Here is a 4,894-nt window from a genome sequence, read left to right as displayed (position 1 = left end):
AATAAATAAATAAATAAATAAATAAATAAATAAATAAATAAATAAAAAAAGAAAGCTATCGGGAATACACAATATTTCTGTTAGGTGTGTGTGTGTCTGTGTGTAAGTGTGTAAGTGTGTGTAAGTGTGTAAGTGTGGGGGGAAACCTGAAAGAGAAACTTACAAGTCCTATGATAGGTGTCAATGTTGCTCGGTACTTAAAACACTTTCACAGGAGTTGAATCCATTAACTGTCACTCGGAAGAATGGGAAGTCCAGAGCCTTGTTTTCTCCAGCCCTAGACAACTGCTCATCTTCTAAATGTTAGCAGTGTGGGTAGGCGCACAGTAGTTTTCACTACTACTCTTGATTTGCTTTTCTGTGTGTATAAGCATGTGTATGTATATACATGCATGTGTGCAAGTGTGTATATGCAGGTGTGTGTGTGTCCATATGTGTGTTTGCCTTTTAGAGTCCTCCTCTGTCTCTGAAAGGTTTTGTCCCCTAACCTACCATGCTGTGGACCCTGCCTGACTGAAGAATCTTTGTTCGGCATCTCTGGAGTCCTCGGCTTGGTGTTTCTTGGATACCCACAGCAACACATGCTTTACAGGGAGCAGAGGTGTGGGGTCTGTCTTTGGCAGGTGAAAGCATGCAGCAGCCTTCTGAGAAGAGTGAACGGTATTTGAAGAAGTTGGTTGAATTCGTGACTCAGACAAATTCTAAGCTGGACTCCACATCCTTGGAGGTGGGAGCACATCAGGAAACAAAATGATTTCAAGCAGAGCACAGAGCTGTGGCTTCCACACTTGTCCGTGTTGTGTTCAGTGAATTCGTGTCCCTGTGTTAGCATCAGGAATTCTGTCTCCTACTAGTTTTGCAGCACAGGCTTAGAAATCATCAGTGCTTGTTTCATTCTCCTTAATTAGTGTATTTTCTGCTTATTAAGCATCAAACACTCATTATGAGTCTCTTGGTTTGTTTGTAGAACCCAGGATGTCATGCATGCCAGCTGAGGACTGTACCACTAAGCTACACCGCTGTTCCTCATTGTTACAAATTTTAAAGTAACAAATGCTATTCGGCATAGGTTTCTCTCCCCACAAGTTCATGTCAGTACATAAAATACATTCATTTCACCTCTTTGAACTTCCTTTCGCTCGTTTGTATAATGAAAACAATATCTCATTCTCATTGAATTCTGAGTGAGTCAGTTATTAAAAGCACAGTCCTCTTACAGCCCTGGCCAAGAGAAAAAGTTCAATTGGGGTGTCTTAGTCGACTGTGTTCTACTGCTGAGAAGAGACATCAGGACCACAGCAACTCTTATAAAGTAAGACATTTAACTGGAACTGCTTACAGGTTCAGAGGGTTAGTCCGTTGTCATCGTGGCAGGAAGTATGCTTGTCACACGGGCAGATATGGCGCCGCATCCACGTCTGCATAGATCCGCAGCAGGAACAGAGACGCTGGACCAGGCTTGAACATGTGACACACTTCCTCTAACAAGGCCACACCTCCTAATCCCTGTCAAGCAGCAACACTCCCTAATGACCAAGCATTCAAATACAGTAGCCTACAGGAGGGAGCCGCTCCTTAGGCAGACCACCATACATGGTAAATGATCAGTACATGTTTACTACAAATGGATTGCCACAAATGGTGACTTTAAGACACTGGATAGTGCTTTACCATTAGGATTTTTACCTTTCTGGAGGGTAATTAAACATGAGAGTTAAATGTGAATTCTGTATGTTGAAAAGGGCTTCTATAATGAAACCGCTGTCATCGAGCTGGCGCTGGCAAGCCCTTTCCATTTGGATGCTCTAAGGGAGAACATGACTTGCGGCCTCCTCCAGTTTCCAAGGGCCACACACAGTTCCTGACTCTTGGCCTTCCATCGCTCCAACTCCTGCAGCTGTGTTCCTATCTCTGAGTCCAGCCCTCCTGTGTCCTTCTTAGGACTGCTGTGATGGCGTTGAACTAGAGTCCTAGATTCCTCACATCATGTGGCCACCTTTGTCAGTCAAGGTCACATCCCCTCAGGACCAGGGATCCTCTGAGCAGACCACTGGGGGCCTTAGCTGAACTTCACAGTCAGTGTTCATCACTGTGGCCACAGTTAGAGGTCTGTTTAGTTCCAGACAGCAACCACTTTGTTATTCTCACTTCCCGTGTCTGTAAGTGGAGGGAATATAAATCTTTTCTCTTCTCCTTCTAAGAAACTTGTTCTCAATTAGAAAAGAACAATGTGGGATTTTGGGTTTAGTTGTTTTGTTGTGGATTATTGATTCTAATGGACATCGGCATTTATTGATTACTTAAAGGAAGGACATAAATGGGGGAAGATTTGAAAGTTCTTAAAAGCCAAGGGGAGATTCTCCTTAACATTGAGACAAGATTTGGGCTGTAGGGAACAGGGACATCTATGAACTCTGGGGGATAAGACACCATTTGGAAGCCAAGGTTAAACCCTGCCCAGTACCAGAACTATAAAAAATAAGTTTGCATTATTTATGTAACTTGGCCTTTTTTCTTTTCTTATGACTGGAAAGAATTGATGTAAGCATGGACTCCATTTCTTTAGAAGCACTTCACTGAAATGTTCGCTTCTCCTCCAGAAGTGGTGAGGAATCCGACTTACCCCCCTCCCCCGCTCCTCCCCTCAGCACAACTTTACTTACTGCTAAAACGTCTGTTCATCTCACAGAAGCATAGATCGTGTCTACCATACTTACTCTTTATAACTCAGCACTTCATACCTAGATAATCAGTGAGTAGATGTTGAATTATTTGAAGAATGGTTGCTTCAACCAGAATGTGTGGAATAATGGAACTTCAAAGCTCAAAAGAGCTTCCTTACAGATCATCAAATCCTGTCTTCCTATAGTACTAAGAAAAAGATAACTTTGTTCAAGACACAAGTCACAAAACTTACAGTAGCAGTGTGTTTTCAACACAACAAACAAGAGGGGGAGGGAAGAAAAAATGAGGTAGATCTAAACCTAGCTCTAACTCTGAAATATTAATCTTTATGATTCCATGTAATTCCATGGGCACTGATAAATTACACCAGCTCCGAGAAAATAATTACATCAACTAATAATTTGAGTTCCAATAGAATTTATAAATTATATGTCAGCTTTCCATAGACAAATGTTCCTTCTTCAGCCAGTCCTCACTTTGTGCAATTGCGTTATTCTTAATCTTTCAGCGGCATTTTCTTACCTACAATAAGGTCTCTATTTCCTCTGTGTGTGTTTTCATACCATAGGAATTATATTCTCTGTTATTTATTTAACCTTTCTCCCCATTGGTGAAAACAAACTCCGTGGAGAAAGGTTTGCCTGAACACAGCCACCCCTTCTTAGCCACTACCCTGAGGTGGCCAGATGGCAAATACAACCTTCTGCTCGGGACTCGGGCGTCTGGGCCCAGGGCCTGGGTTTTCTTGTGTTGATTTGGTTCCATAGAGCTAAGCATCCCACTGTGGGAAGGCCTTGTGAGGGAGTTCCTGAGCATCTGACAGAGAAGCAGGGCGATATTTTAAAGTCTCTAGAAAGTCTTTTAACACAGTCAAAAAATTGAGAAACATTTATTTAGGGAACATCAGCAACTCTGGGTCAGAAGAGCGGGAATTGGTAGCACTTCAGTTCTGCGATTTCACAGCCTGTTACGTGTGGGTGCGAAGAAAATGAAGGATTCTTGCTCCCCTCTGCCAGTGAAGGGCTCTGGTGCTTCTCTAAGAGAGGCCGCCATGGCGTGTCCCCTTCCACGGCACAGGAGAGTCAACTCTGCAGAAGTGCAGGGATACCTGGAGACTCTTTCTCCATCAGTCAGCACACATAGGATAAGGGTTCCACCCCAGACTCAGAAGGCTCAGGGTCCATGGCTACCATTGTCCTAGCTGCAAAGTCCACACTAGAGACGTAGGTGAGAATACCAGAAGCTACCTCAGATCCCCTGAGGTGGAGGATCCCTAAGAAGTGAGCTATTGTCCTCTAATGCGACCTTAGGAGTGACAAAGGAATGTCGCTTGAGGGAGAAGCAGATGTTGAAAAACAAAAAACACGGAAGTCTCTGGAATGTTCCCCAAGGGGACAGGTGACCTACAAGCAGAACTTGAGAAAGTCCAAGCCTGAGGCCATCTCAAAAACAATGGAGATTTAGAGCAGAGAAATTAGGAATAAGGAAGTCACAGAAAGCAAAAGTCTAAGACTGGAGGCTAGCCGGAAAGAGGGGAGATAACGGAGGGAGGGACAGGTAAGAAGAGCCTGAAGGAAGCACGTGTGTGAGCCTGACTTTAGACACGAACACATGCTTGAATCGTACAGCAGAGCAGTCTATATCCTGGTTTACTTTATTGTCTCAACAGTCAAGCTCCATGTCCACAAATGGCAGAGCCCAGCCTGAGCGCCTGATACCAACAGGAGTAGTCAGATTAGCGAGGACATTGGAGGGGCAACCACAGAGACTCCATCCTTCAAGGAACGTGGGCTCTTAGCATAATTGACATATCACAATTAGTTTTTTGGGTTTTGGGTTTTGGGTTTTTGTTTGTTTGTTTGTTTTTGGGTTTTTTTGTTGTTGTTGTTTTGGTTTGGTTTGGTTTGGTTTTGGTTTTTCAAGACAGGGTTTCTCTGTATAGCCCTGTCCTGTCCTACAACTCACTTTGTAGACCAGGCTGCCTGGAACTCAGAAATCTGCCTGCTTCTGCCTGCCGAGTACTGGGATTAAAGGCATGCACCACCATACCTGGCCACAATTAGTTTTTATCTTCATATTTTAAGTTAAACCATTTTTGCCATTTTCTTTTCTGTGGCCAAGTTTGGTGGAGGGCTGGGCTGCGGCCTGATCTCCTCAGCTGTGTTTCTATGTCAGCTCGGGTCGTCATCTTTTTTTTTTTTTTTTTTTT

At 43.6% G+C, this 4,894-nt stretch overlaps 1 long non-coding RNA gene across 1 annotated transcript in view; it reads right to left on the bottom strand.

The window, feature by feature from the left end:
* Positions 1–4,894, bottom strand: part of LOC110325325 — a 27,838-nt gene that overhangs the window by 3,671 nt on the left and 19,273 nt on the right. The window contains exon 2 of the long non-coding RNA XR_002380734.2: positions 3,386–3,501. This is a non-coding gene — a long non-coding RNA (uncharacterized LOC110325325). The remainder of the gene's footprint in view (positions 1–3,385; positions 3,502–4,894) is intronic.

This window comes from Mus pahari, chromosome 8, assembly GCF_900095145.1.
Source record: "Mus pahari chromosome 8, PAHARI_EIJ_v1.1, whole genome shotgun sequence".
Classification (NCBI taxonomy): Eukaryota; Metazoa; Chordata; class Mammalia; order Rodentia; family Muridae; genus Mus; species Mus pahari.
Note: the sequence above shows the minus strand (reverse complement) of the source record. Positions and strands in the feature narration are given on the sequence as shown.